The sequence below is a fragment of the Plectropomus leopardus genome, chromosome 21 (assembly GCF_026936395.1).
Source record: "Plectropomus leopardus strain MGB_pleo_1.0 chromosome 21, ASM2693639v1, whole genome shotgun sequence".
NCBI classification, from domain to species: Eukaryota; Metazoa; Chordata; class Actinopteri; order Perciformes; family Serranidae; genus Plectropomus; species Plectropomus leopardus.
The window spans coordinates 13,700,235-13,713,284 of record NC_142196.1 but is presented as its reverse complement, the minus strand read 5'-3'; the positions used below and the strand labels follow the sequence as shown (position 1 = coordinate 13,713,284).

Here is a 13,050-nt window from a genome sequence, read left to right as displayed (position 1 = left end):
CATATTGTACATATACTCTCGAGGTCACGCTTTGCTCCTGGATTTACTTTAGTTTAGAGTTAACAGCGCGAAAAATTAAAGAACCGTCAGGTTTACTTGGTTTGTGCTGAGTCTGGTTTGCTCCTGAGAAAATCACACAAGCAGTTTTTGCCAACTAGGCCTCAGGATGATTTAGTAGACTCTCCGCTCTCAGTCATTATCTCCAATACCAAATCTCATAAAAAAAGCTGTTGGTGTCGCAGAGGGATGCATCCTGACACTCGTCTCCAGGGCTTCATAAAAACCTGCAAACACTCTCAGACTTACACTTCCAATAACCGTATGAGGCACAACAAGTCCTCGGGGTAACAAGTTGCAGGAGGACAAATGTGTGTGTGATTTGTAGAGTGTTGAACATGTTGTTAAGTGTTTACAAAATCTTATGCAAGCAATTCGGACAGGTATGTATACTGTGATTATCCGAGGCTTTGGGAAGTGCCCTCGGCAGCGACAATACTCCATTGATTTCTGTAATCACTTTGAGGTAATTATGCAGGAATACGCTGAATGAGCTCCTCGGGGGACAACGCAGAACACTTTCTGTAGTGCGACTGTGTGATCGCAGCTCCCCAGTGAAACCCACCATGCTCTGCAGCAACCCTCCGCCACAGAAAAGCTCCGACTCGACACATTAAATATGGGCATTGAGGGATGGATCTTAATGCAACAGAGCAGCATCAAAAACAGAGGGGCCCGCATACATTACTGCACGCTTTAAAGTTTACTTTGTGCTTGTCTCGCTAACCCTCTTCTTTTAAGTCAGGGGAACAACTTCAATACAGATAGTACAGTCTCAGCCTGGGCTTTGGGGGTGGGGGTGCTGTCAGGCTCCAATTATATTGACAACTTTTATTTTAATGAAAACAACACACAAAACATTGTCAAGCATCAGTGGAGGAGGTGAAGCTCATAAATACAGTTGGCATTGATCTATCTAAAAGATACAACAAGCCAATTTAAATCAGCTGATTCACCATATCATAAGAACTTAACATTGGCTAAACTCCCACCTCCAAGCAGCAATTATCTTAGCGAACCAATGAGCAATTTTCATCCGAATGAATGGCCTCTACTTTACCTTTACTGTTCTATCTATACATACACGGTTTCAAGACTAAAGCTCTGAATTGTTGGAGTCAAAAGACAGAAAGTATTTGGCAAAAAATAAGCATTCTCACCAGATGATGATTCATAGAAGAAAATAAAAAATAATATATAAAACAGCATTCACAGATACGGAAAGGACACACTTTGCACCTTCAAGACCCGTTTAAACACCTTTTGAAGCTGCCATACTCAGTCTGATTTTAAAGTGACACATACATCTTGATTTGCACTGATAATGTTTTATTGTAATGACTTTATACCTAGTTTTCATGGCAATGATTTTGTCACATTATAACTTATTAATGTACATTACTGTTTGTTTGCCTTAATGATGCATTGCTGCTTGTTCTGAACTATGTCTTGTAAGGTGTCATTGTGTGTTTTGATCGGCGCCTTTAAGTTAAATGTATTATTATTATTATTATTAAATATATGCCGGCAACTAACAGGGAAGGACTTGGTGGATGATTAATTAAATCACAGAGGAGTGTGCGCATGGTATTGAATAATAATAATAGTAGTGCAAATAATAATAATAATCATGATAGTATAATAACAATAACAATAATGGATGTGTGCTGACAGGGCTTGACAGAGCATCTCAAGCGTATGTGACAAACGGTTTCCGCTCAGTAAGCAGAGGTGATTTTAGAGATGAGGGCTGAGGCTGTTCCCCTCAAGCTGTCACAGGAAGCTGGCAGCATCAGTTCCACTGACACATCTGAAATTGGCTTTGGTCTACCTGTGTGTATACACCAGGCTCCACATCGACCTTTTGCTGCACTGATCAGCCAGAAAAAAGGGCAAAGTAGTAAAGGACAGACAGGGAAATGAGTTGTAGTTGGATGAAGAACATGCTTTGTCACGGTGGTTCACTATAAAGAGCTCTTAGTCATATGTCATGTTAATAATAGAGTGCAACATTAATGTCATAAATAAAATGAACAGAGGGTAACATAATCCACACGCAACCTATTTTAATAGCTGCTGTGTTTCCTCCTGTTTCATATGGAAATGCACACAACCTTTATATAATTTTACAATCTCCTATCTGTATCTTTCATGTACTTTTAAAAGAATCCCCATTTACCTCATTTGCATAGGCTGTGAGGTTTTTCTTGAATATCTTAGTCATACTTAAGCTCCCTCCATTTATTATGGCGCAAACACTTTCTCTCCCTTTTGTTCAAAACACTTAGATTCAAGATTTACACCTACAGTGCTCAAAATGCCAAGGACAAAGCTCACAAGTTAAATTTCAAACAATAAATCAGGTGCCGTGATTTAGCGCATGCATGAAGTCCTCCTCGACAGGGCTTACTGTACGTGTTTGCACTTCTTAAATCAAAAGGCTTTCTAGTGGCTAATGTGATTTTCCCTGCATTTGTGTGTTGGCTGTAGCTCTTACGTGACTCTCTCAGATAGTGGAATCGTTGTAAATTCCCGAGGGTGTTTTTGGAAGACTGTTGTTCCTAAGATGCTCTAAATAACATAAAGCCCCCAGAGCTGTACTTATACCATGCCTGCCTATGTACTGATATTGTAAGTGATGCAATCCTGGACTTGCCACTCAAAATTATGGTGATGTTACAGTACATCTGCTCATGAAAGTTTAATGTGTAAACTGCTTTTAGGCATGTTTGGTGCTGTGTTATGCATACATCTATTGCAAGTCTACAGTGTGCATATTGCAAAAAAAGCTTTGGGGAAAAACTGACAAGGTGTGTTTGATGCAGATTTTCCATCTGGAAGGAGGCGATAGCTTCACCCCGGTCTGTTTGTGAGAGGGACCCCTAAATGTTACAAACATATTTTGCTGAGCTTTGGTGGACAGGGTGTCCCTAGGGACTGATCCACTTCATTGATTTCAGGATCTGGGACTAATCACATGGGGTTTTTATGGATTTTGGATTGTGTTCATAAGCATTTTGTTTTATTTACATGCTGATATGGATGGCTGGAAGATATATATATATATATATATTAATTTGTTTGTTTGTTTGTTGTTGTTTTTTGTTAGAGAAGAAGCAATGAACGATTAACAAATATTATCTATTAAGGAGTGCAGTTTAGCAGCTTAGAAAACCATCAGTGCCTCGGTGGACATTTGTGCAAGACAACCAAGTGCACTCTAGTTCCTGTATTTCATTATATTGGCCCAAAAGCTCAATTAATGCTGAAAACATACTGGTTAAGGTGATTTAATTATTTCAGTACTGAATTTTTCTCAATTTGCAACTCACTGAACACTGAATGCAACAAAGTGAACTGTGCATTTAAAATACAATTTTCAAAACTGTCTTTTTGTATTGTTCTTTTATCATTACAGGGCATTGAATGTATGGAGGAAGTGATTCCCTTCAGAAGAGCTTGGATTAAACATACATGCTTGTGATTAACTTCCATCTGCAAGCAGACAAAAAGAGTTGGAAAAACTAAAAAAAAAGTGCAGATCTTGCTGCTGCCCAAGTGAATCGTGGACACCCTAGACAATACTTAAAAGATTTATTCATCTTGTATCGTGCCTAACTTTTGTGATCATAATGTACAAAGTATGGAATTAATCTGCAGATTCAAAATGAAACAAAGCTTAGACTTTGAGCCACAATGGAGGCCAACATGTGGCCTACAACAGAGAAGGTAAAGCTTGCTCTTTTTAGCCGAGGCAATATCAAGAAAACTTGTATTTCAATCAAACCTACCAAGTGTATTTACCGCACAAACTGAAGCCAAACTCACAAAACATGTAGCAACAAAGTGAGAGAACATTAGCCAAGTAAAACTGGTAACAGGACACAGACAAATCTTGAGATGTACAATATAGGTCATATAATAAGAAACTAAAGACTGAAGAACCTTGAAAGAGATACAGCGTGTGCATTGCTGAAGTGGCACAGGTCACACAAGGTACCCTGCGGTGCCGCTGGAACAACTGAAATGGACTTGGGGCACCCGCAGAAAGAAATGCACTGTTGGCAAAAGCCCCGTGACGTTGATGAATGTTGTCCTCGGAGTGTTAGGTAATATTCTCTGATGAGATGCAGCGTGTGCTCCGGCCCACAAGGTTGTGAGTACAGCACAAAAGTGATGACGTGAGGGTGTTGAAGCCAGTACAGTGAGGCCACAGGGAGGAAGGTGGAGGAGTCACGAGAGCAGTGATGGAAATAATTCAAGCCATCACACCTGGACATCTGACATGAAATACAATCACCTAAATTGATTTTTTTCTTAGGCAGATCCATTTCAGGTATTTGTCCTCAACTGAACAAGATTGAAACATGTTTTTGGACGAGCAAACAAACCTATAGAGCACATACAGTGTACAGCACACTGATGTTGACATTAACGGACTATAGACAAGAAACGATAAGATAAGCTCCTTATATTCAGCAGCGTGGTTGCATTCCCCTATGAATTCTTCGGTGTTGCCGTCTTAATTAATTCCTTGTTCTGACTTCTTGGAGTTTGTGTGGGCAAGATTTGACAAATCCATTGTGTAAGGTGTTATGGACTGATTAAAACAACCAGTGACAAGACATTAACCAGTGTTCCAAATCTGCATTTTGACACGCAATGCCAGAACAACAGTCTGGCTCATCACTTGATGTCTGCAACATAAAATAGAAAGGAGCATTTGGCAGATGCCAAAATGAAAACACCTTAAGTTGAGATTTTTTTTTTTTTAAAAAAACAGAATAATTGTGAATCAGTATTGTCTTGCTCTGTCCTAAAGTTGCCTGGCAAGCAAAGCAATTTCGCCAAAGACAGGACTGCTGTTTTAATGTTTGTCTCAAGTGCTGGTTCAATATGAGGGTGGTTTTATTGAGCGTGACCAGCAAATCACTCAAAACAGGCTTTGAGGGAAAACAACAAAACCGATTATCAAGAAAACTTTCACAGACTTAGAAAAAATGGATTGTCTGCATAGCTGCCAGAGTTGGGTTATGACCTGCACAATCCACAGAAATTACTTTAATAACAGTCAGTTCTTGGATTAAGGTGAATTATTATTTTCTCTGTAGTATTTTATTTATGAAATGCACAGTAGGTACACTGTGAATTCAAAGAGAAACAAACAAAAAAACAAACAACAAAAGACCAGATGTTACTAGAAAGCCTTCTTGCAAAAGGGTGACAGAGTCACAAGGCACTTCAGTGCCTTCTTGTGGCCGCTCTCCATTTCTTCCTCTTTCTCCTGCTCTCTAGTATGTCACTTTCAGTACACAGCTACAGGACACTGAACATTATAGACCTTGAGAAATACTATGTAAAATACTGTTAAAGGTGATATCTCTCTGTAATGCCCATGATTTATCCTGTGATGAAGAGTTAAAGCCTCTTAGTGTAATGCAAAGTCTCAACACAGCCTTATGAGCTATGGGGGATGTTTAGAGTAAACATGAAAAATGATCCTTACTATTCCCAGCAATCACTATTATGCTGCGTTTCCTCTGTGTCACATTTTTTTTCTCCCTACAATTGCTTTCACGTGAGCACAAGAGAAAATTACCTCTCTGGTTCTAGACAAGGAAAGACCATTTATCTTACTAATACCAGGGGTGAGTGATCACAAAGTGTGGAGACTCCAGTGGAAAAGTTGGGACCTAATCGTATCAATCATCATCATGCCTGCAAATGGAGATATCTCATCACACACCACACATAGTAAGAGGGACAAACGAAAAGCTCTCACCTCAACTGCTACTAACTGCACTCATTAGTCAGATGTGTTGGTCATTATTTAACACGGCACCTCGGGTGTTGTTGCTGCAGAAAAATAGCATTCATCAATCCCGTGCAGATGTGACACATTCAATTATGGAGTGGGTGAGTGTGTTAAGGAAATGCATTTGATTACAATGACAGCTTAATGAAGCGAAGTGCACCATACTTGACCTCTCACATTCATTTCACTTCGGTGGAGTGTTTTAGGACTGAATTAATGTGGTCACCATATAAGATACAAAATAAACGCTGCAATATTGCTGACTTTGCTTCCTCATATGTCGCACTACTGGTTTGATCCTCCTTTCACATAAATCTACAGCCATGCTAGCTGCTCTTTGTGGCTGTACTCAGACACAGTGGAGCTTGCCACTAATGTCAACATGTTTACATGCTAACATAGTAATGTTGAGCAAGTATAAGGGACTGTCTACATGCCATGCTGTTTGTGTCAAATCAAATCCATTGTTGTTAATGTAGATGTGCAGAAGGCTCAGAAGCAAAGCAATGCATGTTGCCAAGCACCTATATTTCATGGCACCATGGCCACATCCTGAGATATAATCACAGCTGGCTTTCTTTTCTTTTGTAAATTTCAATCCATGGTAAATGTGGAGGAGAAGTTCAGATTTTAAGTGCAAGGCTTCCCAGAGCTGTATGGCTTGTCCTACAGACAATATTTTAATAGCCTACACAGTTAAAAAAAAACAGCACCGGGAAAAATATCAGTTCTGAACTCAGGATTTCTGGTGAGTACGCTGCTGGCTATGGGGCCTTAGAGTTAGCAGAGAGGTACAAGAGAGGCACCTTACTGCATTTCCAAGGCGGCACAAGATGCAGGATATGTTCCGGCCCTTATATTATAAGCAGCAGTCCTGTCTTTGACGATATATTATAATATATAATATAATCAGCATTTTAGTATAGCATTGTAGCACAAAAATATACTGTGCGATTATTCATTGCACCACACTCTCACAGCGCGGAGTGTACTACGTGCAGCAGATCATCAGCCTGCACAGAGAACATGAAACACGACCATTCATCGTGCTGGTCTAAAAGTTTGCATTCACTCACTCTGCACTCTGCTTCTCCTCTCATCCATCAATCAGATCAACTGATTGATTATCCACCCTGCCAAATACCTCATGGTGAGTTTCACCCGAAGAAGGACACTAACAAGATCTAAAAAAAGAAAGAAAGAAAGGAAAAGAAAAGAGAAAATGTAAGTTTGCCTACACCATCCACCCTCTACCCCTATCAGCTACCTCCACAAATAGATTCAGATTCTGTGGGAAAACACTTTAACATGTCAATAAAAACAATTAATACCATTGGTCTTGCAGGTAGGCTATTTGATCAAAAATCGAATCTTTGGACAAATTAAATCTTTTTCCTGAAGATGACATCATGATGAAAAAATGAGCTTCAGTTTTCATTCTGTGGTGGCTTTGTCATCTGGGAAAAGTGAATGTCTGTACAAAATTGTAGTCAATCTAACCGCAGATTACCACTCAAGTCATGAAAATTTAACCTCTGTGCACCAAGGACACCTGCAACACATTTAATGGAAATCCATCTATTAATTGAGATATGTTGCCAAAAAAAACCAAAAAACTTATAGTGGCACTAGAAGACAAACATCAGCAAGACCTACCCTATAAAGACCACATGTCAACATTAAATGACAATTCATCCAATTGCTGTTGAGATATTTCAGTCTCGACCAAAGTGGTGGACTGACCAACTGACGGTAACACGGCAAAAAATCAACTAAGCATCTTCCTCTTCAACTGGTGAGCATTATGTACAGCACTTTAATTCCTTTTTTTTTTTTTTGGTATGACAACAGCAGATGTGCTTCAAATTTCTCCCTCCAAAAGGTCAGCGTTTTTGTGTAACAGCCAATGGCCAGTGAGGTCGGAATTACTCAGCCAAGGGTCATTGCCATAGTAACAAGAGGAGGACCTCATCAATTTAATATTCTTCATGAAGCCACATCCAGGCAGCAACATAAAACACAAATAAAGGAAATAGGGAACATAACAGTGCCATGAGAGACAATGGAAATTTCATACTGTATATAGACAGCCTGCAGACTACGTAGTACAGTAGTTAAACTGAATCAAAATGTTATGACTCAGCGACATTCAGATGATTTGGCAGGTTGCCGAGGAAAGGCCCAAGTATCAGTGTGGCAGACTGCCCACATATCCGTCTTAATTTGCTTTTGCGACAGGTGCAAGTATGTGGAAATGTTATCCCAGCCACACTGACTGCCATCATCTTTAATAGGTGTCACACACAGGTGGCCCCAAAACAGAGATGTGATTAAAAGGCAATCATATTCTATCAGAAAACTGCCTCTGTTGAATATGAGTGTAATGGTTGAAGGTAATAGCAGCAACTATATTGTCCCCAGGGGTAAGGCTGGATTTTGGTATGCAACTATACCTACAACAGACATATGATGTGTGTGTGTTTATGTGTATGTTTTAATGTGGTTTTCAAATCTGACAACCCAGTGCCTGATTGCATTTCTGGTTTCCCGAGCAACACTACATCTGCACAGCTTTTCAGCAGTGACCTCTAATGACCCCTAACGGTCTCTTTTTAATTTTTCATTTCAGTCAGAGCTGTAAGCCAGCAATGAAGAACTCAATGTGGCACTTCACAGTAACAAGTCAGACACAAGCAATGACTAATGGTGCTCTGGAAGTCTCCCAGTGTCAAAAGCCTAAACAACACACCACTATGACATACATATAACTAACTGCTGGGTTTTCAATAATTCATAGCCTTGTAGAGAGAGTTTACAGGGGGAATAAACAGTGTCTGGTTTGGTATAATTGACCAAAAATATTGCTGGCACTTCAGAGACATGCATAGATTAAGAACCACAGCAATATATCTGTCATCAAAACACACAACTGCAGGTTTTTGTAGCCATAAAACCATCAGTGTGCCAGTTTGCACATAATGAGGAAGGCTTTCTTTGTATGTCACAAAATTCTGCCTGTCTTTATCTCCCACACTCTCTCTCTCTATCCATCCCTCTTAATAGTGGTTAATAACGCTTCAGATCAATAGAGTTAGCCTCAGGCAAAGACCTTTGCACTAAAACCAATTGTTCCAGGAATTCTGTACAAGCAGAGCCTGCGATGTTTTCAGTGAAGCCCGTCAGATTTTTGCATCACACAAAATGTGCTGGACATTTTCTTAAGTTAGAAAGAAAATATGTGTAGTTTGCTTAGTGTCACAGTTTAGTCATGGATATGTAATGTTTACGAGGGCTGCAGGATATGGGGGGGGGCATTGCAATATGAGATGTGATTTTAGTGGGAATGGTAATTTTAGCATTTTAGTTTCACTCAATAAATAAATAAGAAATTATGATCATGTGACTTTTGCTGGGGTCTATATTAAAGTCTTCAATTTATTTAATATTTTGACTAATTCTGCAGCCCTTATGTGCACAGTGACAGACATGTACCAGGCAGAGAAATATAAATAGTTTGACTTTTGAGGAAATATTTAACATCAATTAAAGGTTTTTTTTTCACAACTTACTGTTTCTCAAACTGTTTACACATCTGTGTATATATGTTTATTACTTTTCATTATGCATATACTATAATTCCTGTTTACGTTCCATGTATGTATTTGTGATAGTATCTACAGAAATTATATTACTTCATATCGTGTTTACATTTTAGCACTATTTTATGTCCTTATTTCAGAGTTTGCTTTAACTTGCGTAGTGAGCGTTGTTTGAAAGTGCTTGAGGCCTAATATTTTCACTGCCAATGACTGCTTCTCTGTAGTAGTTGTGCATATTACAAGAACAAAGAACTTGAACTTGAGATGAGAAGGTTGACGCCAGTCTCGACCTTGAGAGTGGTATCAATCTTCTCATCAAAGTCTCAGAAAGAAAGAGAATAAGCAGACATCTCAAAATGTTGAATATTTCCTTTCAAGTTTGGCCCAGAAAATAGAGTTTAGTGCTTAGATAACCAGGCAACCTTTTATGAACCCACATTCAACTGCAGCAGGATCAGAGAGCAGTTTGGACTTTACCTGCCTACCAAACATCTGCTCTGAGACCAGACAGCCACAGGATGTTACTGTGAGGGTAATACAAACTAGTGATCCGTGTGAAAATGTGGAAAGTGCTTCTACAGTATACTGCATAATGTGCTGACTCATGCCACCCCTCTCATTCTCTGGCACACACACTGAGTAACTTGTGTGAGGAAGTGAGGGAGCAATAGCGGCGAGTCATTTATTTTATGACACAAAGAACGTTCACCATCCAGTTATCCGAAATGAAAGATAATGTAAAGAGGAGTAAAGGACATGGAGACCTGTGGGAGCAGACATTGTTCTGACTGAATGCCAGGGACTGCAATCCAGTGGTTTTAAAATAAATGTACTGTAAGTGGTTATGTGGACAACCAGGGGGTCAATTCACTTTTACTTTCAGCAATTTAGCTCTTGTTTTCTTTAACATGCCAGGTAATTTTTCTGAGATTAAGTAGCAACACCACAGTGAGAAAATATTGTGTGAAAATACACAACGTACACTTTTTTTTACTGGAGTGGCACTTATTATCAAGTATAATATATTATCTGCAGAATGTAGATACAGTAAATTACAGGGACAGTTTGCCCCAAAATCAAAAATACATATTTTTCCTTACCTGCTGTACTATTTCTTAATCTAGATTGTTTTGTTGTGAGCTGCTGAGTGTTTGAGTTATCAGCCTTAGAGAAGTCTTCCTTCTATCCAATATAAAGGAACTAGATGACACTCGGCATTTGGTGCTCAAAGTGCAAAAAAAATACATTTGAAAAACTCATGACCCGGGTACTAAAGACAATCAACAGACCTTGTTGTGAGCAGTTTCATGTAGGAACTTTTTTATTTCTACTGAACTACCCCGCCAAAAGGAATCACCGCACAGGAGTAAGCGTGGATCTACTGCTCACCTAGCATCGCTGAGCTCACTAATGTTACAGCTCAACCAAAAAGGACGCCATTAATATTACATTCCTTACCTTCACAAGCAGGAGCCACTCGTCCATGAGTTGTGCATGCTTCGTTCTGCGCAGTGATACAGTTGGTGGGTGTCTGTGGATTATCTGAAGTAACTGGGTCATGATTTCTGAAGACATCTCTGTTGGGTTTTTTTCGGATGTATTTTTCTGGGGCTTTGAGCAGCACAAACCGAGTGCCATCTAGTTCCATTATAGTTGAGAAGGCATATATCACTATAGACAATATTTACAACATTTGGCAACTCACAACAAAACAATCTAGATTGAGTAATAGCACTACAGGTAAGAGAAAAAATATGTATTTTTGATTTCGGGGTGAACTGCCCTTTTAAAGATACTTATAATCCAGAATAGTTCTGCGGGAGTTTCCTCTTATTTATGAGATTACTGGATTTATATTATCGATGCATTACCGTGTCAGTGGCATTTTAATGCTGATGTTGGTCAAGGTGGAGCTATTTAATATATTTTGGGGTAGTTTCAGCTATAAAATGAAATCATATTCTAGCAGCTGATGGTAGATTTGGTATGTTAAATCTGAATTTTTAACTACAGCTGTTAAAGTAAAACCTGCCATGAAATGTAATGAAGTGGAAAATTTAAAATACACAAATAAAGCACAAGTTTAAGTGTACTTAGTATTTAGGTAACACTTCCACTAGAAAGAAAACTGCAGGTGATCATCGCTCTTCTACTGTATATTTTTGCAGACCGAGGCAACACTGGACCGTGCAGCAGGAATGGCACCCCAGTCATATTGCTCATTGAGCTCTTGGAGCCACAGGACGAGCTGCAGCTTTGATATAAATGGATTTCTCCACGCCCGTCTGGCCGTGATGCACCATTTAAAGGAGAGAATAAACCGGGATCTTACTGGGCATCATAAACCTATTATAATACTGTCACCTCTCGAAGCTTTCCCCAATATCCAGTTCCACTTTCCTACGGGGATCAAAAGAGTGGCAGAAGTAAAGATGGTGAGTAAGAGAGAGGAAGGTTACTGCTGGTCATTGGTGCTGTAACAGGGTTCACTTCCAGCAATGTTAAGCCTCACCATCTGTTATTTTGTGGCATCAACAGAACACATTTCCCTAGATTAAGCTTTTTTTAAATGTGCTTTTTTTGGCATAGGTGTTTTAGGCTGTTGTGGTTAATGTTTTTCAGATCATTACAAGCATAATTAACTTCTCTGGCCTGCAGTTCTCACCCAGCGGAGTGATAAATATGGAGTGTTATGGGTTAGGAATTGTGAAAGCTTTACACTTATATGATTATCTCACAGTCTTTTGGGGAATATAAATTGAACTCTAATATTTTTAAGACAATCGTTTAAGAGGGTGGTTGTAAATTTAAAAAAAAAAAAAGCCTGCATTTTAATTGTGTGTCCGCAGACACAAACACATAATCAAGCACCCTTGTGGTGAAATTCATTAGTTGGCTGTTTTCCTCCAATGAGAGGACTAAATAAGGACTGTGTCATTGGTTTCTGCGGCTGAATAGTTTGCGGACCCAGCTGGTCACTCACGAGGGAGAGAATTAAAGGCTAAAAATGGAAGCAATTTTCTTCCAAGATTAGCCTGTGAGGAAACTAAGAAAGATGAGTTTAATGAAGCTTTATGTCACTAAATTTACCCATTCAGTGGTTTGGCTGGCTAATCATTATTTTGTTTAAAAGTCTTTTAAGTTTTGATTAACATACAGGCTTGTAATTACTTCACAAAAGAGCAGAGAAAGACAGAAAAAATGCAACATGAGGAAGAAAAACACATTTCCTGCACAGTGCAGAAATGATTCACAGACACTAATACTATGCTGATAACAAAAACATTGCTATAAGTCATTTATGTGTTTTTGACAATAATATTTGGACAGACTGAAAGAATGGGGAAAATATAAACCACTGTGCTGAGGATTCTCCCATTGTTTACTAAAGAGAGCCATCTACTGGAGAACTGTCTATATTAAACTGTATTCAAATCAGTGTACATTTGCATGCTCGTATAAATTGACTTTTGTATTTCTAATTATATATCCTCATAGAAAAATCACTCTAGGAGCATTGAGTTATTACTTTCTGCAACAGCAGAGACAGAATATACAGTTCTTTGAGTCAAGGCTCCA

The 13,050-nt window shown here is 39.0% G+C and overlaps 1 protein-coding gene across 1 annotated transcript in view; it reads right to left on the bottom strand.

Annotated features, from left to right (window-relative positions):
- Nucleotides 1-13,050, bottom strand: part of fbxo15 (F-box protein 15) — a 63,000-nt gene that overhangs the window by 36,398 nt on the left and 13,552 nt on the right. The window lies entirely within an intron of this gene.